Raw genomic sequence first — 23,542 nt, 5'->3', positions numbered from 1 at the left:
ACATTCCAACCAACGGTGTAAAAGGGTTCCCTTTTCTCCACACCCTCTTCAGCATTTATTGTTTGTAGATTTTTTGATGATGGACATTCTGAACAGTGTGAGGTGATACCTCATGGTGGTTTTGATTTGCATTTCTCTAATAATTAGTGATGTTGAGCAGCTTTTCATGGGCCTCTTGGCCATCTGTATGTTTTCGTTGGAGAAAAGCCTATTTAGGTCTTCTGCCCACTTTTGATTGGGTTGTTTGTCTGGATATTGAGCTGCATAAGCTATTTGTATATTTTGGAGATGAATCCCTTGTCAGTTGCTTCATTTGCAAATATTTTTTCCCATTCTGAGGGTTGCCTTTTGGTCTTGTTTATGGTTTCCTTTGCTGTGCAAAAGCTTTTAAGTTTAACTGGGTCCCATTTGTTTATTTTTGTTTTAATTTTCATTATTCTAGAAGGTGTGTCCAAAAAGATCTTGCTGTGATTTATGTCAAAGAGTGTTCTGCCTATGTTTTCCTCTAAGAGTTTTATAGTGTCTGGCCTTACATTTAGGTCTTTAATCCCTTTTGAGTTTATTTTTGTGTATGGTGTTAGGAAGTGTTCCAATTTCATTGTTTTACATGTAGCTGTCCAGTTTTCCCAGCACCAGTTATTGAAGAGGCTGTCTTTTCTCCATTGTATATTCTTGCCTCCTTTTTCATAGATTAGTTGACCACAGGTGTGTGGGTTTATCTCTGGGCTTTCTATCCTGTTCCATTTATCTATATTACTGTTTTTGTGCCAGTACCATACTGTCTTGATTACTGTAGTTTTGTAGTGTAGTCTGAAGTCAGGGAGTCTGATTCCTCCAGCTCCAGTTTTCTTTCTCAAGATTGCATCGGCTATTCGGGGTCCTTTGTTTCCATACAAATTGTAAAAATTTTTGTTCTATTTCTGTGAAAAATGCCATTGGTAATTTGATAGGGATTGCATTGAATCTGTAGACTGCTTTAAGTAAACAATATAGAATTGTTGACTACAGGCACTATGTAGTACAGCAGATCTCTAGAACTACTTTATCTTGCATAACTGAAACCTAAGCAAATTGAAGAACAACTCCCCATTTCCCCCTCCCTCCTAGTCCCTGGTATTTACTTTTCTAATTTCTGCTTCTATGTGTTTGACTATTTTAGGTATCATGCAGTATTTGTTCTTCAGTGACTGGCTTTTGTTGCTGAATTGTAAATATTCTTTACATATTCTGGATATTAGATCATTACCAAATAATGATTTGCAAATATTTTTTCCAATTTTTTGGCTTGTCTTTTCACTCCCTTGATAGTGTCCTTTCAACCTTTGATAGTGTCCCCTTGAACATTATCAATAGAGTGAAAAGATTCATTGCAATCTCTACCCAAATTCCAACTGCCTTTTGTCGGAACAAATTGATCCTAAAGTTTACAAGGAATTCCCAGGGACCCTGGATAGCCAAAACAATCTTGAAAAAGAACAACGTTGGAGGACACATAATCCCCAATTTTAAAACTCACTACAAAGCTACAATAATCAAAACAGCGTGGTACTGACATAAGGTAAACATATGGATCAATGGAATAGAATAGGAAGTCCAGAAATAAAGCCATACAACTATGGTCAACTTAGAATGACAAGACAATTCAATGGAGAAAGAATAGCTTCTAACAATAAGAATGACAAAAGAATTCAATGGAGAAAGAACAGTTTCTAACAAATGTTGTTAAGACAAATAATAAGCACATGGAAAAGAATGAAGTTGGACTCTTACCTCATATCACATTACAAAAATAACTCAAAATAGATTAAACATCTAAATGTAATAGCTAAAACCAAAAACTCTTAGAAGAAAATAGGAGTTAAAATGCATGACAATAGATTTGGCAATGGATCCTTAGATATGACACTAAAAACACAAGCAACTAAAGAAAAACAGTTAAAATGGATTCCATTAAAAAGCACACTCAGTATTACTGAGATTAATTTTCTATAAAGAATCAACACCTTCAGTTTCTATTTTTTCCATATATTTTGTACAAATATTTACTAATATAATAATTATCAAAAGAAAGAGGACCTTAGGACTTCCCTGGTGGTCCAATGTTAAGAATCCGCCTACCAGTGCAGTGGATGTGGGTTCGATCCCTGGTCAGAGAACTAAGATCCCACATGCCTCAGGGCGACTAAGCCTGTGCACTGCAACTATTGAGCACAAAGGCCACAACTGGAGAGCCCACATACTGCAACTACAGAGCCCACGTGCTCTAGAGCCTGCGCACCACAATAGATCCTGTGTGCCACAGCTGAGTCCTGATGCAGCCAAAAATAAAATAAATAAATAAATATTTTAAAAAAGAGGACCTTTAATTAGCACTCACTCTCCAGAATCACTTATGGCATTAGGACTGAATTAGAATTGAGGAGGGGGTAGAGGACAGTGACAGGAATTGGGGAAGGGAGGCATGGGTAACTTAATAATGAAACAGACTGTATTCTGTACCCATGAAAGAACCACTAACTTTATTTTTCTTAATATTTATTTATTTGGCTGTGCCGGGTCTTAGTTGCAGCATGTGGGATCTTCATTGCTGCATGCGGGATCTTTTAGTTGAGGCGTGAGGAACCTTTAGTTGTGGCACATGGGTCCTTTAGTTGCAGCATGCAGGATCTTTAGTTGTAGCATGCAAACTTAGTTGTGGCATGTGGGATCTAGTTTCCTGACTAGGGATCAAACCCAGCCCCCCTACATTGGGAGCACAGAGTTTTAGTCACTGGACCATCAGGGAAGTCCCACAATCACCAACTTTAAAACACAGAATATTATAAATGTTGATAAAGGCTTCTGAATGCCTCTGTTCATTAGTTTCCCCTTCTGCTCCCTGAAGTGTAACAAAGATTCTTAATTTAATATTCATGAGTCCCTTCCCCTTTTTTATAGCTTTACTGCATAATGATATATCAGTATTTCAGAGTTTTTTGTTTCAGACTCTATATAAATGTTTTCTTAGTATGTATATTTTTCTGTCTTGCATTTTCACTCAGCAGTAGGTTTTACATATTTATGTGTGTATAGTTCCTTCATTTTCTCTGCAGAGTAGTGTTCCATTGTATGAATATACCATGGTTTATTTATGTACTCAACTGTTCACAGACACTGAATTGTATTCAACTTGGAGATAATACACACGATAATGGTGTGACTGTTCTCAAAAACATTGTCTCCTGGTACAAATGTATAAATTTCTCTATATCCAGACCTGAAATTGCAGATTGCATGTTCAACTTTACAAGATAACAACATTGTTTTCCAAAGTACATGTACCAATTTAAACTCCCAGCAACAGTGTGTGAATACGTATATCAATTTGGAGAGAACCAGCATTTTCACATAAATGGTAGATTGTTAAAATTACATTTTCTAATAGCTTGTTGCAGATGTTTAAGACTAGTAATTTTTTCCGTGTAATGATTATATATCTATCAACCTTACTAAATGACTCAATACTTTATTAACTCATCTGGAGATTCTTATAGATTTTTTACAAATGCAACTCCAATCTAAAACCATCTGAGTCTGAAGTTTGTTTGTTGAAAGATTTTAAACTGCTGATCCAATCTCCTTAATAGGACTATTCAGGTTAATTATTCGTTTTGAGATTGTTTTGGTTAATCGACTTCACTTCATATTTTTTGTATCTTTCAAATATATTGGCATAACAATGTTCATAGTAAAGGTATTAACTTCAGACCTTCATTAAAAAAACACGTTATAATTTCTAGATTAATAGAATTGTGGTTAGAGGACATATTCTGTATGATTTCAAGCCTTTGAATTCTGTGGCCCTATACATGATCATTTTTGTTAACTATCTGAGTGTTCTTGAAAAATATGTTTCCTTCAGTTTTTCATCTAAAAATGTCCTTATTTCTCCAACATAGAAGAGAGACACGTTGTGGACATAATTCAAGGTTGATCTGTTCTCTGTACTTGAGAATATTGTTTCACTGATTTCTAACTTCCACTGTTGCTTGCTGAGATGTCCACGGTAAATCTCTTGTCATTCTTTCATTGGTGATCTCTCATTTCTCTCTAGCTACTTTTAAGACCGATGTGTGTCTAACATTCTGTAGTTTTACTATACTAAGTCTAGTTCTGGATTTATTCTAATTTTTCCTTCTAGGTATCCATCAGTCTTCCTATATCTATGAATTCGTGTATTTCATCAATTCTAAACATTCTTAGTATTTATTGCCTCTCCCCAATTCACTCTATTCTTTCCTTCTTCCTGGGCAATACAAAACCCTTATAAAAACAAATTCATTACAATATGTGACAATAATAAGAGTATGATAGCATATAAGTTAGACATGAGAGAGAAAGGAGATTATGTATTCTGAAGCTAAAATGTACCAGTAAAAAGGACAAAAATTATGAACTCCAGCTGTATGTTGTTCATAAGAGACACATCTAAAACAAAGATATAGAAAGCACAATAGTAAATAGGTTGTTAAAAATACCATGCTTAACACAACATTGTAAATCAACTATACTCCAACAAAAATTTTAAATAAATAAATAAATTAAACCCTGTAAACACTAAGAAGAAAACTGGTATAGTTATAACAATAAAAAAGAAGAATTATTCTCTAAGGCAAGAAAACACTATTACATAGATAAAGTGAGTGTCTTTAAAGTGGAAAAAAAGTTCTATTATGTATAGAATATACAGAATATATATAGAATATATATTAAGTATACACATTAAGTTCCACATTGTATAAAAAAAATTACATATATTATAGTATGTACCTAATAACGTGGTATTAAAAGAAAAATTGACAGAACTTCAAGGAAGAATAGAAATCCACAATCATCAAGTGAGATTTTTTAACACATCAATCTCATTCAAGTAATAAAACACGAAGAAAAAAGAAGTAAAGATATAGAATCAATAAATATGCAGCAGTTTAAAGAATATGACTATAATCTTGACCAAATGGAACACTTCACCCAACAACTGTAGAATACACATTATTTTCAGGTATATGGGTGTGTTTATAAAAAGTAACCCTATATTGGTCCATCAAGCAAATGTCAATAAATTCCAAAGTACTGAAGTCATACCAGAGTGTGTTCTCTAATTACAGTGTGCTTATGATAGAAATCAATTCCAAAAACATAACATGCCATTAAGCTCAGAAACTGAGAAATATAGGAAGGTATTGAATGAAACAATACTAATTTAATATATATTTAAACCTACGAGACACAACTACAACAAGTTTAGAAGGAAATATATTGCCTTAAAATGTGTACACTGGAAAGACTGAAAATTAATTATCAAAGAATTAATATCAAATTGGAAAAAGAACATAATGAAAAAACAATAAAAGGAGGAGAAAATAATAAAGAACATAAATTAATGAAACAAAAACAAGCACCCTACAGAGAAGATCAAAAAATCCAAAACTGTGTTTTTTTTAAACTTCCAAAATTGATAAATGCCTGGTAAGACTGATCAAGAATAACAAAAGGCATAAATAACCAACATCAGGATTGAAAAAAGGACAATACTATAGATGCTACAATTTTCAAAATATAGAAAATGTAGATTAACAGGGCAAAATCCCCCCAAAATATTATTTACTAAAATTGAAAGAAATAGTAGGATACAAAATGAACATACAGATATCTGTTGCATGTCTAAACACTAACAATGAACAAGCAGAAAGAAAAATTTTTTTAAAATCCCATTTAAAATTGCAAAAGAAAAAGAATAAAATACCTAAGAATAATCTAAATAAAGAGGTAAAGACCTGTACTCAGAAAACTATAAGACACAGATGAAAGAAAGTGAAGGCGCCACAAAAAAGAATGGGAAAATATACTAAGCTCAGGGATTGGAAGAATTAATACTGTTAAAATGACCATACTACCTAAGGCAATCTACAGATTCAGTGCAATCTCTATCAAAATACCAATGGCATTTTTCACCAAACTACAACAAATAATTTTAAAATTTGTATGGAAACATGAAAGATCCCAGATAGCTAAAATAATCTTGAGAAAGAACAGCAAAGCAGGAGGTATCACACTCCCTGACTTCAACACTGTACTACAAAGCGACAGTAATCAAAGGAGCTGGCACAAAAACAGACACATAGATCAATGGAACAGAATAGAGAGTCCAGAAATAAACCTATGCTTACATGGTCAATTAATCTACAACAAAAGAAGAACACACAATGAGGAAAAGACAGCCTCTTCATAAATTGTGTCAAGAAAACTGGACAGCTACATGCAAAAGAATCAAATTGGACTACTTTCTCACACCATATACAAAAATAAAATAGATTAAAAACTTAAATGCAAGACCTGAAACCATAAACCTCCTAGGAGAAAACATAGGCGGTATGCTCTTTGACATTGATCTTATCAATATTTTTTTTTGGATATGTCTTCTTAGGCAAGGGTAACAAAAGCAAAAATTAAACAAATGGGAATCAAAATAAAAACTTTTGCATAGAGAAGGAAACTATCAACAAAATGAAAAAGCACTCTACTGAATGGGAAAAAATATTTCTAACAATATATCTGATAAGGGATTAACATCCAAAATATACAAAGAACTCATACAACTCAACATCAAAATAAACAAGCAATTCGATTAAAAAAGGGGCAGAAGACCTGAATAGACATTTTTCCAAAACAGACATGCAGATGGCCAACAGGCAGATGAAAAGATGCTTAACATCACTAACCATCAGGGAAATGCAAATCAAAACCACAATGAGGTGGGGAGGAGTCAAGATGGCAGAGTAGGAGGACATGGAATTCACCTCTCCCAACAAATACATCCACAAATGGAACAATTCTCACAGAGCACCTTCTAAACACTAGCAGAGGACCTTGGACACCTAAAAGGACAAGAAAGATTCCTGCATAACTCAGTAGGATGAAAGAAAGGAAAAAAAGAGGAAGTGGGATGGGATCAGTGCCCCTGGTGGGGAGCTGAAGAAGAGGAGAGGTTCCTGCACCCAGGGAAGCCCCCTCACCAGGGGGAAGATCAGCTGGGACAGAAGGGGAACTTCAGGGGCTCGAAGGAGAGTACAGCAACCAGTCTGTGGCAGGCAGGACAGAGTGAGACCTACACAGATGGTCCATGCCACAGCCCTGCACGCCCCAGCCTGAGACATGTGTCTGCCACTGCAGGCGGGGGCTGGGTGCTGGAACATGGAGTTTGGAGAGCAGACCCAGGGAGAGGTCTGTTGTTGGCTGCGAGGAGACAGCCTGAAGGGACGGGAGTGAGGAGCTGCGCAACTGGGAACATTCGTGGAAGAAGCCTGGGGCACCATCGAAGCGAAGCATCATTGTTGAATGGCACATGAAGGGTGGGGCTGTCATTGCAGCCTCTTTCCCCACGTGCTGGCCCTTGCCTCCATGGGCATTACGAGGAGCTCCCTCCTGAGCAGACTTGCATGCCCTGGTCACCACCTCAGCTCCCCCCAACCTGTCTGGGTGGGCTCACATACCCAAATCACTGCCCCAGCCCCCTCTCGCCAGGGCAGGCTCATGTACTCTGGGGCAACCTCAGAAGCAGGCACCGGTGGGTGACCCACACGCAGATGTGGAGCTGAAACCAAAGCTGAGCCCCAGGGGTTGTGTGACTAAGGAAGAAGAGCTGAAATCTCTCCTTGAGGCTGTGCGAACCACAGATTTACACCCCTGCTGCCAGCTTTGTAAATTCAGCACCTGTGGAACATTTGAAAGGACAATGAGTGCTCCCGAAGATGAGACAGGTCTAGCTTTAGCAAGTGGAGGGTTTGTGGGCACATACACTCAGGAGTTAGGCTAGGCCACAGTCTGAGCAGCCTCCATAGCTCCAACAGTGGGTCCAGGTGCACGATTACTGCAGTCCTTGGACCTGACTTCAGTAGGTCTGTGGTGGTGGCCTGGTGAAAACAATGCCAAAGAGACACCAGGGCCAATCAATTGCTGGCATACCCACAGTTAAGGTGGGTCATGAGCACTGACAACAAAAATGTAATTTGTGAGCCCACACAATGGGTAAAAGGTGCCACAACAGAGCACGCTCACAGGTGAACAGTTTCAGAGGAGTAATATTTAGCGGCATCTCTCCCAGTGGGAATGCTCCAATCCTGCCTACCTAGCACTGCAGATCAGAAATACAGCTCCAAAACAGATCTGGGGGCCTCTACTCCAAGAACTAGGGAGCAAACCCTGTCCCTGACAGGGCTGTGACAATCACAGAGCAAAGGGGAGGCCTCACTCAATATCTAGTGCAGGCTCTGGTCACCACAACCTCCTATCAAGGGGATAACGGCCAGCATACACTGGGAAACAGGTGGCAGACATCCATACTAAAAAACAGCCCCCAAACCAAAAAATATTAAACACACAGAGACTACACAAGGACGTTCCCACATAAAAATAGCCCTCCAACACAGTGTGAGGTTCTGGCGTCGGGAGGAAGAGCCACCCGAGCATTTGGCTTTGAAGGCCAGTGGGTCTTGAGTGTGGGAGCCCAACAGAGCTGAGGGATACAGAGACTGCATTCTTAGAGGGCACACACAGGGTCTCATATGCACGGGGACCCAGCACAAAGCAGTATCTCCATAGGAACCTGGGCTAGACCTACCTAGGGGTCTTGGGAGGTCTCCTGGGGAGGCACGGGTTGGCTGTAGCTCACTGTGGAAGCAAGGACACTGGTTGTGGAGACCTCAGGGAATATTGATAAGCATAAGCACTCCTGGAGTTTCCAATTTCAGCACCAAGACCCAGCCCCACAAACAGCATGCAGGCTCCAGCACTGGAACATCTCAGGCCAAACAACCAGCAGGATAGGAATACAACCCTACCCATCAGTAGACAGGCTGCCTAAAGGAGTACTGAGCTCACAGCCACCTCATACCGCTTGACACAGTCCTGCCCACCAGACGGACAAGACCCATCTCCACCCACCAGAGGGCAGGCACCAGTCCCTCCCACCAGGAAACCTCCACAAGGCCCCAGACCAAACTCTTCCACCAAGGAGCAGATACCAGAAGCAAGAGGAACTATGATCCTGCAGCCTGCGGAAAGGAGACCACAAACACAGAAAGTTAGACATAATGAGATGACAGAGAAATATGTTTCAGATGAAGGAAAAAGATAAAAACCCACAAGAACAACTAAATGAAGAGGACATAGGCAACCTACCCAAAAAAGAATTCAGAGTAACAATACTAAAGATGATCCAAAATCTCAGAAAAAGAATGGTGGCACAGACCGAGAAGATACAAGAAATGTTTAACAAACAGCTACAAGATTTAAAGAACAGATATGAACAATACAACAAATGAAATGAAAAATACACTAGAAGGAATCAATAGCAGAATAACTGAGGCAGAAGAATGAACAAGTGAGCTGGAATATAGAATGGTGGAAATCACTGCCACAGAACAGAATAAAGAAAAAAAGAGTTAAAAGAAATGAGGACAGTCTCAGAGACCTCTGGGACAACAATAAATGTACCAAAATTTGCATTATATGGGTCCCAGAAGGAGAAGAGAAAGAGAAAGGGCCTGAGAAAATATTTGAAGAAATTATAGTCAAAAATTTCCCTAATATTAGAAAGGAAACACTCACTCAAGGCCAGGAAGCACAGAGAGTCCCATACAGGATAAACCCAAGGAGGAACATGCCAAAACACATATTAATCAGACAGAAAAAAATTAAATACCAAGAAAAAAATATTAAAAGCAACAAGGAAAAAGTGACAAATAATATACAAGGGAAAACCCATAAGGCTATCAGTTGATTTTTCAGCAGAAACTCTGTAGGCCAGAAGGGAGTGGCAGAATATATTTAAAGTGATGAAAGGGAAAGACCTACAACCAAGAATACTTTACCCAACAAGGCTCTCATTAAGATTCCAGGGAGAAATCAAAAGCTTTACAGATAAGCAAAAGCTAAGAGAATTCAGCAGTACCAAACCAGCCTTACAAAAAATGCTAAAAGAACTTCGCTAGGTGGGGGGAAAAAAAGAGGCCACAACTAGAAACAAGAAAATCACAAATGGGAAAAGTCACTGGTAAAGGCAAACATACAGTAAAAGTAAAAATTCATCAACATACAAACATATCAAAACCAGCAACCGTGAGGAGAGTACAAAAGCAGGAAATGGGAAATGCATTTGAAATTAAGATACCAGCAACTTATAACAACCTTGTATATATAAAGATTGCTATATCAAAACCTCATGGGAACTGCAAACAAAAAACAATAGAATCACACACAAAGAAGGAAAAGCAACCCAAATATAACACTAAAAGATAGTCATTAAATCAAAAGAGAAGAGAACAAAAGAAGAAGGGAAGAAAAATCACCTACAAAAACAAATCCAAAACAATTAAGAAAATGGCAATAAGAACATACATACCGATAACTACCTTAATTGTAAATAGATTAAATGCTCCAATCAAAAGAGGCAGACTGGCTGAAAGAATTTTTAAAAAGACCCATATATATGCTAGAAGAGACCCACTTCAGATCTATGGACACATACAGACTGAAAGTGAGTAGATGGAAAAAGGTATTCCATAAAAATGGAAATCAAAAGAAATCTGGAGTAGCAACACTCATATCAGACAAAATAGATTCTAAAATAATGACTATTATAAGAGAAAAAGAAGGACACTACATAATGACCAAGGGATAAATCCAAGAAGATACAACAATTGTAAATATTTATGCACCCAACATAGGAGCACCTCAATACATAAGGCAAATGCTGACAGCCATAAGAGGGGAAATCGACAGTAACACAATGATAGTAGGGGACTTTAACACCCCACTTTCACCAATGGAGAGATCATCCAAAATGAAAATGAATAAGGCAACACAAGCTTTAAATGATACATTAAACAAGATGGACTTAATTGATATTTATACGACATTCCACCTAAAAACAACAGAATACACTTTCTTCTCAAGTGCTCATGGAACAATTCTGCAATATAGATCATATCTTGGGTCACAAATCAGGCCTTGGAAAATTTAAGAAAATTGAAATAATATCAAGTATCTTTTCCGACCACAAGGCTATGAGACTAGATATCAATTACAGGAAAAAATCTATAAAAAATACAAACACATGGAGGATAAACAATACAGTACTAAATAACCAAGAGATCACTGAAGAAATCAAAGAGGAAATCAAAAAATACCTAGAAACAAATGACAATGAAAACACGACGACCCAAAACCTATGGGATGCAGCAAAAGCAGTTCTAAGAGGAAGTTTATAGCAATACAATCCTACCTCAAGAAACAAGAAACATCTCAAATAAAACCTAACCTTACACCTAAAGCAATTAGAGAAAGAAGAAAGAAAAAACCCAAAGTTAGCAGAAGGAAAGAAATCGTAAAGATCGGATCAGAAATAAATGAAAAAGAAATGAAGCAAACAATAGATAAGATCAATAAAACTAAAAGCTGGTTCTTTGAGAAGATAAAATTGAGAAACCATTACCAGACTCACCAAGAGAAACAGGGAGAAGACTCAAATCAACAGAATAAGAAATGAAAAAGGAGAAGTAACAACTGACACTGCAGAAATACAAAGGATCATGAGAGATTACTACAAGCAACAATATGCCAATAAAATGGACAACCTGTAAGAAATGGACATATTCTTAGAAAAGCACAACCTTCTGAGACTGAACAGGAAGAAATAAAAAATATAAACAAACCAATCACAAGGACTGAAATTGAGATTGTGATTAAAAATCTTCCAAAAAAGAGAAGCCCAGGACCAGATGGTTTCACAGGCGAATTCTATCAAACATTTATAGAAGAGCTAACACCTATCCTTCTCAAACTCTTCCAAAATATAGCAGAGGGAGGAACACTCCCAAACTCATTCTATAAAGCCACCATCACCCTGATACCAAAACCAGACAAAGATGTCACAAAAAAAGAAAACTACAGGCCAAATTCACTGATGACCATAGATGCCAAAATCCTCAACAAAATACTAGCAAACAGAATCCAACAAAACTTAAAATGACCATACACCATGATCAACTAGGGTTTATCCCAAGAATGCAAAGATTCCTCAATATATGCAAATCAAACAATGTGATACACCACATTAACAAATTGAAGGATAAAAACCATATGATAATCTCAATAGATGCAGAAAAAGCTTTTGACAAAATTCAGCACCAATTTATGCCAGAAAGTAGGCATAAAGGGACCCTACATCAACATAATAAAGGTCATATATGACAAACCCACAGCCAACATGTTTCTCAATGGTGAAAAACTGAAACCATTTCCTCAAATATCAGGAAGAAGACAAGGTTGCACACTCTTGCCACTATTATTCAATATAGTTTTGGAAGTTTTAGCCACAGCAATCAGATAAGAAAAAGAAATAAAAGGAATACAAATTGGAAAAGAAGAAGTGAAACTGTCACTGTTTGCAGATCACATGATACTGTACATAGGGAATCCTAAAGATGCTACCTGAAAACTACTAGAGCTAATCAATGAATTTGGTAGAGTAGAAAGATACAAAATTACTTCACAGAAATCTCTTGCATTCCTTTACACCAATGATGAAAAGTCTGAAAGAGAAATTAAGGAAACACTGACATTTACCATTGCAACAAAAAAAATAAAATACCTAGGCATAAACCTACCTAAGGAGGCAAAAGACCTGTATGTAGAAAACTACATGACACTGATGAAAGAAATTCAAGATGATACCAACAGATGGAGAGATATATTATGTTCTTGGATTAGAAGAATCAGCATTGTGAAAATGACTATACTACCCAAAGCAATTTACAGATTCAGTGCAATCCCTATCAAACTACCAATGGCATTTTTCACAGAACTAGAAGAAAAAATTGCACAATTTGTATGGAAACACAAAAGACCCTGAATAGCCAAACAATGTTGAGAAAGAAAAATGGAGCTGGAGGACTCAGGCTCCCAGATTTCCGAATATACTACAAAGCTACAGTAATGAAGACAATACGGTATGGGCACAAAAATAGAAATACAGATCAATGGAACAGGAGAGAAAGCCCAGAGACAAACCCATGCACATATGGTCAACTTATATTTGATAAAGGAGGCAAGAGTATACAATGGAGAAAAGACAGCCTCTTCAATAAGTGGTGCTGGGACAACTGGACAGCTACATGTAAAAGAATGAAATTAGAACCCTTCCTAACACCTTACGCAAAATTAAACTCAAAATGGATTAAAGACCTAAATGTAAGGGCAGACAGTATAAAACTCTTAGAGTAAAACATAGGCAGAACACTCTATGACATAAATCACAGCAAGATCCATTTTGACCCACCTCCTAGAGAAATGGAAATAAAAACAAATGGGACCTAATGAAACTTAAAAGATTTTGCACAGCAAAGGAAACCATAAATATACACAAAAAGACAACACTCAGAATGGGAGAAAATATTTGCAAATGAAGCAACTGACAAAGGATTAATCTCAAAAATATACAAGCACCTCATGCAGCTCAATATCAAAAAAGCAAATAACCCAATCCAAAAATGGGCAGAAGACCTAAATAGACATTTCTCCAAAGGAGATATACAGATGGCCAACAAACACATGAAAAGATGCTCAACATCACTAATCATTAGAGAAATGTAAATCAAAACTACAATAAGGTATCACCTCACACCGGTCAGAATCACCATCATCAAAAAATCTACAAACAATAAATGCTGGAGAGGGTGTGAAGAAAAAGGCACCCTCTTGCACTGTTGGTAGGAATGTAAATTGATACAGCCACTATGGAGAACAGTATGGAGGTTCCTTAAAAAACTAAAAATACAACTACCATATGACCCAGCAATCCCACTACTGGGCATATACCCTGAGAAAACCATAATTCAAAAAGAGTCATGTATCACAATGTTCATTGCAGCAATATTTACAATAGCCAGGACGTGGAAGCAACCTACGTGTCCATCAACAGATGAATGGATAAAGAAGATGTGGCACATATATACAGTGGAATATTACTCAGCCATAACAAGAAATGAAATTGTCCCAGAGTCTGTCATACAGAGTGAAGTAAATCAGAAAGAGAAAAATAAATACCGTATGCTAACACATAGATATGGAATCTAAAAAACAAAATGGTTCTGATGAAATAGGGGCAGGACAGGAAAAAGGACACAGACGTAGAGAATGGACTTGACAACACGTGGAGGGGGAAGGGTAAGCTGCGACGAAGTGACAGAGTAGCATTGACACATGTACACTACCAAATATAAAACAGATAGCTAGTGGGAAGCAGCTGCATGGCAGAGGAAGATCAGTTCGGTGTTTTGCAACCACCTAGAGGTGTGGGATAACAGGGAGACACATGAGTAAGAGGTTATGGGGATATACGTATGCATATAGCTGACTCACTTTGTTATACAGCAGAAACTAACACAACACTGTAAAGCAATTATACTCCAATAAAGATGTTAAAAAATGATAAAAAGTTAAAGACTGTTACAAGGGATAAGGAAGAACACTACACAATGATCAAGGGAACAATACAAGAAGATATAACAATTGTAAAAATATACGCACCCAACATAGGAGCACCTCAATATATAATGCAAATGCTAACAACCATAAAAGGGGAAATTGACAGTAACACAATAAAAGTGGGGGACTTTAACACCCCACTTATACCAATGGACAGATCATCCAGATAGAAAATCAATAAGGAACCACAGGCCTTAAATGACACATTAGACCATTCGGACTTAACTGATATTTATAAAACATTTGATCCAAAAGCACCAGAATACACTTTCTTCTCAAATGCACACAAAATGTTCTCTAGGATAGATCACATCTTGGACCACAAATCAAGCCTCGGTAAATTTAAGACAATGGAAATCATATCAAGCATCTTCGCCAACCACAACGCTCTGAAATTAGAAATAAATTACAGGAGGGGTTTCCCTGGTGGTGCAGTGGTTAAGAATCCACCTGCCAGTGCAGGGGACATGGGTTTGAGCCCTGGTCCGGGAAGATCCCACATGCTGCAGAGCAACTAAGCCCGTGCACCACAACTACAGAAGCCTGTGCTCTAGAGTCCACGTACCACAACTACTGAGCCTGCACACCTAGAGCCTGTGCTCTGCAACAAACAGAAGCCACCACAATGAGAAGCCCACGCACTGCAACAGAGTAGACCCCGCTCACTGAACCTAAAAGAAAGCCTGTGAGCAGCAACAAGAACCCAAAGCAGCCAAAAATAAAATAAGTAAATAAATAAATAAATAAATTTATTAAATATAAAAATAAAAGAAAGAAATTACAGGAAAAAACTGTAAAAAACACAAACACGAGGAGGCTAAACAATATGTTACTAAACAACCAATGGATCACTGAAGAAATCAAAGAGGAAATCAAAAAATACCTAGAGAAAAATGACAATGAAACATGACAATCTAAAATCTATGGGACACAGTAAAAGCAGTCCCAAGAGGAAAGTTTACAGCAATACAATATTACCTTAGGAAACAAGAAAAATATCAAATAACTTAACCTTACACTTAAAGCAACTAGAGAAAGAAAAACAAACAAAGCCCAAAGTTAGTAGAAGGAAAAAACTCATAAAGATCAGAGCAGAAATAAATGAAATAGAGACAAAGAAAACAAGATCAATGAAATTAAAAGCTGGTTCCTTGAAAAGATAAACAAAATTGATAAACCTTTAGGCAGACTCATCAAGAAAAAAAGGGAAAGGGCTCAAATCAATAAAATTAGGACATTACTACAAGCAACTACACACCAATAAAATGGACAACCTAGAAGAAATGGACAAATTCTTAGAAGGGTACAATCTCCCAAGACTGAACCAGGAAGAAATAGAAAACATGAACAGACCAATCACAAGTACTGAAATTGCAACTGTGATTTTAAAATTTCCAACAAACGAAAGTCCAGAACCAGATGGCTTCACAGGCAAACTGTATCAAACATTTAGAGAAGAGTTAACACCTATTCTTCTGAAACTCTTCCAAAAAATTGCAGAGAAAGAAACACTCCTAAGCTCATTTTATGAGGCCACCAACACCCTGATACCAAAACCAGACAAAGATACCACAATAAAAGAAAATTACACATGGATGAACAGAGACACAAAAATCCTCAACAAAATACTAGCAAACCGAATCCAACAAACAATACGTTAAAAGTAGCATACACCATGATCAAGTGGGATTTATCCCAGGGATGCAGGAGTTTTTAATATATGCAAATCAGTGGGACACACCACATTAACAAACTGAAGAATAAAAACCATACGATCATCTCAGTAGATGCAGGAAAAGCTTTTGACAAAATTCAACACCCATTTATGATAAAAGCTCTCCAGAAAGTTGGCATAGAGGGAACCTACCTCAACATAATAAAGGCCATATATGACAAACCCACAGAAACCCTTATTCTCAGTGGTGAAAAACTGAAAGCAGTGTATATATGTCCATGCCACTCTCTCACTTTGTCACAGCTTACCATTCCCCCTCCCCATACCCTCAAGTCCATTCTCTAGTAGGTCATAGCTAGTGGGAAGCAGCCACATAGCACAGGGAGATCAGCTCGGTGCTTTGTGACCACCTAGAGTGGTGGGATAGGGAGGGTGGGAGGGAGGGAGACACAAGAGGGAAGAGATATGGGAACATATGTATATGTATAACTGATTCACTTTGTTATAAAGCAGAAACTAACACACCACTGTAAAACAATTATACTCCAATAAAGATGTAAAAAAAAAAACAAAAACTGAAAGCATTTCCTCTAAGATCAGGAACAAGACAAGGATGTCCACTCTTGCCACTTTTATCCAACATAGTTTTGGAAATCCTAGCCATGGAAAACAGAGAAGAAAAAGAAATAAAGGGAATCCATATTGCAAAGGAAAAAGTAAAACTGTCACTGTTTGCAGATGCCATGATACCATACACAGAAAATCTTAAAGATGCCACCAGAAAACTACTAGAGCTCATCAATGAATATGACAAAGTTGCAGGATACTAAATTAATACACAGAAATGTTGCATTCCTATACACTGACAACAAAAGATCAGAAAAAGAAACTGAGGAAACAATCCCATTTACCATCGCATCAAAAAGAATACAATACCTAGGAATAAACCTAGCTAAGGAGGCAAAAGACCTGTACTCTGAAAGCTATAAGATGCTGATGAAAGAAATCAAAGATAACACAAACAGATGGAGAAATATACCATATGCTTGTATTGGAAGAATCAATGTTGTCAAAATGACTATACTACCCAAGTCAATCTATAGACTCAATGCAACCCCAGCAAATTACCAATGGCCTTTTTTACAGAAATAGAACAAAAAAAAATTTTAATTTGTATGGAAACATAAAAGACCCCAAATAGTCGAAGCAATCTTGAGAAAGAAAAATGGAGCTGGAGGAATCAGACACCCTGACTTCAGACAATACAAAGCTACAATAATCAAAACAGTATAATATTGGCACAAAAACAAAAATATAGCTCAATGCAACAGAATAGAAAGTCCAGAGATAAACTCACGCACCTATGGTGAACTGATCTATGACAAAGGAGGCAAGAATATACAATGGAGAAAAGACAGCCTCTTCAATAACCAGTGCTGGGAAAACTGGACAGCTTTATGAGAAAGAATGAACTTAGAACACTCCCTAACACCATACACAAAAATATACTAAAACTGGATTAAAGACCTAAATGTAAGGCTGGATACTATAAAACTCTTAGAGGAAAACATAGGCAGAACACTCTCTGACATAATTGTAGCAATATCTTTTTGGATCCACCTCCTAGAGTAACTAAAATAAAACAAAAATAAACAAATGGGACCTAACTAAACTTAAAAGCTTTTGCACAGCAAAGGAAGCCATAAACAAAATGGAAAGACAACCAAAAAAACAAGAAAAAATATTTGCAAGCAAAGTGACTGACAAGGGATTAATCTCCAAAATATACAAACAGCTCACACAGCCCAATATTAAAAAAACAAACAATCCAATCAAAAACTGGGCAGAAGATCTAAACAGACATTTCTCCAAAGAAGACATACAGATGGCCAAAAGCACATGAAAAGATGGTCAACATCACTTATTACTAGAGAAATGCAAATCGAAACTACCACGAGGTATCACCCCTCACCTGTCAGAATGACTATCCTCAAAGACAACAAATAACAAGCATTGATGAGGATGTGGAGGAAAGGGAACCCTCATGCACTGTCAGTAGAAATGTAAATTGGTACAGCCACTGTGGAAAACAGTATGGAAATTCCTCAGAAAATTAAAAAAGAACACTACCGTATGATGCAGCAATTCCATTTCTGGGTGCTTTTCTGAGGAAAGCAAAAACACTAATTTGAAATATATATGTACCCCTATGTTCCTTGTAGCATTATTTACAATAGTCAAGATATAGAAGCAACCTAAATGTCCATCAACAGATGAACCAATAAAATTTCAACCATTCTTGTAGGTAGGGCCCACTTTCATAGGTGTGAGACCTATGTAGTCATACAATGCTCTCTGATTAGTTTCCAGCCTATTTTGAATTTTTTAAGAATATTTGAACTAGGTGCCCCACCTTTTCATTTTGCACTGAGCCCTACATATTATGTGGCTAGTCCTGCTTAGGGGTGTAGTGATATCCCATTGTGATTTTATTTTTATTTCTGTAACTAATAGTGTTAAATATTTCTTCATGAGCTAATCAGTCATTAGTATATTTCCTTTGTGAAGTGTCTATTCAAGTCTTTTGCCCACTTTTTAATTTTTATTATGATAAAATACCCATAACATAAAATTTGCCATCTTAACCTTTCTAAACCATACAGTTCATTTACATGGTTATGCAACCAATCCCCAGAACTCTTTATCTCATAAAACTGAAACTCTATACCCATTAAATAATTCCCCACTACCCCCCTCGCACAGTCCCTGGCAACCACCACTCTCTAGCCCATAAATTTGACAACCCTAGGTACCTCACATAAGTAGAATAATATTTGTCTTTTTGTGACTGGCTTCTTTCACTTAGCTGATGCCCTCAAGGTTTATTCATGCCGTAGCATATATCAGAATTTCCTTCTTTCTTAAGGCTGGGTAAAATTTCATTCTATGTATATACCACATATTGTTTGTCACTCATTAGTCAATGAATGTTGAGTTGCTTCTACCTTTCAGCTATTGTGAATAATGCTGCTAAAAACACGGGTGTATACATATTTCTTTCAGACCCTACTTTCAATTCTTTAGGTATATGCACAGAGATGGAATTACCAGATCATATGTTAATTCAATTTTTAATTTTTGAGTAACCACCAGACTGCTTTCCATAGCAATGGTACCATTTGACATCCCACCAACAGTGTACAAGGATTCCAATTTCTCTACAATTTCACAAATATGTCTTATGTTCTTTTTTTTTTTTAATAGTACCCATCCTAATGGATGTGAGGTGGCATCTTATTGTGGTTTTGATTTGCATTTTCCTAATGATTAATGATGTTGAAGATCTTTTCATGTACCTATATACCATTTATACATCTTCTGTGGAGAAATATTTATTCAAGTCCTTTGCCCATTTCCAATCCAGGTTGTTTGTAGTTGTCTTTTGCCAATTTTGAATTGGAATATTTGTATTTTAGTGTTGAGTTTTAAGAGTTCTTTATATATTCTGGATATATGTTATTTGTCAAACAAATATTTTTGTCAGTATTTTCGTCTTCTTTGTACTTTGCCTATTTTCTTTTTTTTTTTTTTTTCCCGGTACGCGGGCCTCTCACTGTTTGTGGCCTCTCCGGACGCGCAGGCTCAGTGGCCATGGCTCACGGGCCTAGCCGCTCTGCGGCATGTGGGATCTTCCCGGACCGGGGCACGAACCCATGTCCCCTGCATCGGCAGGCGGACTCTCAACCACTGCGCCACCAGGGAAGCCCGCCTATCTTCTTAATGATACCTTTTGATATGCAGATCTTTCAGATTTTGATGAAGTCTAATTTATCATATTTTTATGAATATTGCTAGTTCACTTACTAGTACACTAGTGACTTTGTAGAAACCTTAGAATTTTCAGTGTAGACCATCACATCGCTTAAGAAGAAACAGTTTTACATATTGTTTTACAATCTATATAACTTTATTCCTTTTTCTTGCCTTAATGTACTAGCTAGAACCTCCAATACAATGTTGAATGGGGTAGTAAGAGCAGACACTGTTCTTGATACTAAAGAGAAAGTATTCAGTCTTTCATCATTAAGTATGATGCTAGCTCTAGGTATTTTGTAGGTATTCTGTATTAGACTGATAAAGTCTCCTTTTATACCTAGTTTTGTTGAAATTTTTTTATCAAGAATGAGTGGGGAATTTTGTCAAATGTTTCTCTGCAATCATTGAGCTGATTATATTTTTCTATTTAATCACTTGATACAGTAAATTACACTGATAGTTTCAAATTTTAAACCTAACTTAAGTTTCAAAAACCCCCACTTCTTCAATGTAATATGGTTTTAATATATTGCTAGATTATATTTACTGGTATTTTTTTAAGGGTTTTATGTCTCTATAAAGGATACTGGTCTGTAATTTTTTTTCTTGTAATATCTTTATCAGGATTTTGTATCAAAAAACTAGTTGGGAATTGTTTCCCCTCTTCTATTTTTTGAAAGAATTTGTAGAACACTGGCATTATTTCTTCCTGAAGTGTGTGTTAGAATTCACCTGAGAACTTCCAGATCAGGATTTTCTCAAGGAAATTTTTTTTTGAATTTTATTTAATTTGTTTTTATACAGCAGGTTTTTTGAATTTTATTTAATTTGTTTTTATACAGCAGGTTCTTATTAGTTATCTATTTTATACATATTGGTGCATATATGTCAATCCCAATCTCTCAATTCATCCAACCACACCCACACGCACACTTCCCCCCTTGGTGTCCATACGTTTGTTCTCTACATCTGTGTCTCTATTTCTGCCCTGCAAACCGGTTCATCTGTACCATTTTTCTAGATTCCACAAATATGCGTTAATATATGATATTTGTTTTTCTCTGACTTGCTTCACTCTGTGAAGCACATCTCTACAAATGACCCAATTGAGTTCCTTTTTATGGATAAGTAATATTCCATTGCATATACGTACCACATCTTCTTTATCCATTCGTCTGTCAATGGGCACTTAGGTTGCTTCCATGACCTGGTTATTGTAAATAGTGCTGCAATGAACACTGGGGTGCATGTGTCTTTCTGAATTATGGTTTTCTCTGGGTATATGCCCAGTAGTGGGATTGCTGGATCACATGGTAATTCTATTTTTAGTTTTTCTAGGAACTTCCATACTGTTCTCCATAGTGGCTATATCAATTTACATTCCAACCAACAATGTAAGAGGGTTCCCTTTTCTTCACACCCTCTCCAGCATTTGTTTGTAGATTTTTTTGATTGATGGCCATTCTGACCGGTGTGAGGTGATACCTCATGGTAGGTTTGATTTGCATTTCTCTAATAATTAGTGATGTTGAGCATCTTTTCATGTGCTTTGGGCCATCTGTATGTCTTCTTTGGAGAAATGTCTGTTTAGATCTTCTGCCCATTTTTTAATTGGGTTGTTTGTTTTTTTGATATTGAGCTGCATGAACTGTTTATGTATTTTGGAGATTAATCCTTTGTCTGTTGATTCGTTTGCAAATATTTTCTCCCATTCTGGGGGCTGTCTTTTTGTCTTGTTTATAGTTTCCTTTGCTGTGCAAAAGCTTTTAAGTTTCATTAGGTCCCATTTGTTTATTTTTGCTTTTATTTCCATTACTCTAGGAGGTGGGTCAAAAAGCATCTTGATGTGATTTATGTCATAGAGTGTTCTGCCTGTTTTCCTCTAAGCGTTTTATAGTGTCCAGTCTTACATTTAGGTCTTTAATCCATTTTGAGTTTACTTTTGTGTATGGTGTTACGGAGTGTTCTCATTTCATTCTTTTACATGTAGCTGTCCAGTTTTCCCAGCACCACTTACTGAAGAGACTGTCTTTTCCCCATTGTATATCCTTGACTCCTTTGTCATAGATTAGTTGACATAGGTGTGTGGGTTTATCTCTGGGCTTTCTATCCTGTTCCATTGATCTATATTTCTGTTTTTGTGTCAGTACTACATTGTCTTGATTACTATAGCTTGGTAGTATAGTCAGAAGTCAGGGTGTCTGATTCCTCCAACTCCATTTTTCTTTCTCAAGATTGCTTTGGTTATTCAGGGTCTTTTGTGTCTCCATACAAATTTTAAGATTTTTTTCTTCTAGTTCTGTGAAAAATGCCATTGGTAGTTTGATAGGAATTGCACTGAATCTGTAGATTGCTTTGGGTAGCATAGTCATTTTCACAATATTGATCCTTCCAATCCAAGAACATGGTATATCTCTTCTCTAGGAGATTTTTGATGACAAATTCAATTTCCCTGATATATGGCTCTTCAGATGTACTGTTTCATCTTGTGTCAGTTTTTAGGAAGTTAGGTTTTCCAAGAAATTTGCCCATATATACAATGGAATATTACTCGGCCATAAAAAGGAATGAAATTGGGTCATTTGCAAAGACATGGATGGACCTACAGACTGTCATACAGAGTGAAGTAAGTCAGAAAGAGAAAAACAAATATCGTACAAACGTATATATGTGGAATCTAGAAAAAATGGTACAGATGAACTGGTTTGCAAGGCTGAAACAGAGACACAGATGTAGAGAACAAACGTATGGACAGCAAGGGGGAAAAGCGGGGGTGGGGGTGGTGGTGGTGGTGGGAAGAATTGGGAGATACATATATACACTAATATGTATAAAATCGATAACTAATAAGAACCTGCTGTATAAAAAAGTTAAATTTAATTAAATTTTAAAAAAATAAATTTGCCCATTTCATCTAAGTTTCAAATTTATTGATATAATGTTGTCCACGACATTCCTTTGTTATCCTTTTAATATTTACAGTATCTATATGGTAATGCCCTATTTTATTCCTGCCTTCAGTGAATTTTACTCTCTCTCCTTTTGTAATCAACCCTGCTAGGGGCTTATCAATTTTATTAATATTTTCAAAGAATCAACTTTTGATTTCATTAATTTTTGTCTTTGTCTCTCTTATTTCTTTGATCTCTCTTTTCATTTTTATTATTTCCTTTGGTCTACTTTCCATGGGTTTCATTTGCTCACCTCTTTTCAGTATCTGGGTGAAAACCTAGGTCATTTCTCCTTTTCTAAAGTAAACATTATTTATAAATTTCCCTACAAGAACTGCTTTAGTTGCATCCCACAAATTTTGGCATATTGTATTTCTATGATCGTTCCATTTAAAATAATTTCTAATTTTCCTTGTGATTTCTTCTTTGGCCCATGAGTTACTTACTAGTATAATGCTTAATTTCCAAATATTTAGGCTTTTCCAGATATCCTATGGTTACTTATTTGTAATTT

The 23,542-nt window shown here is 36.7% G+C and overlaps 1 protein-coding gene across 2 annotated transcripts in view; it reads right to left on the bottom strand.

The window, feature by feature from the left end:
• Positions 1-23,542, bottom strand: part of SYCP1 (synaptonemal complex protein 1) — a 157,933-nt gene that overhangs the window by 39,866 nt on the left and 94,525 nt on the right. The gene's annotated exons all lie outside the window — the stretch shown is intronic.

Source organism: Pseudorca crassidens, chromosome 2, assembly GCF_039906515.1.
Source record: "Pseudorca crassidens isolate mPseCra1 chromosome 2, mPseCra1.hap1, whole genome shotgun sequence".
Lineage (NCBI taxonomy): Eukaryota > Metazoa > Chordata > Mammalia > Artiodactyla > Delphinidae > Pseudorca > Pseudorca crassidens.
The sequence above is the reverse complement of the archived record's forward strand: the minus strand, read 5'-3'. Positions and strand labels throughout refer to the sequence as shown.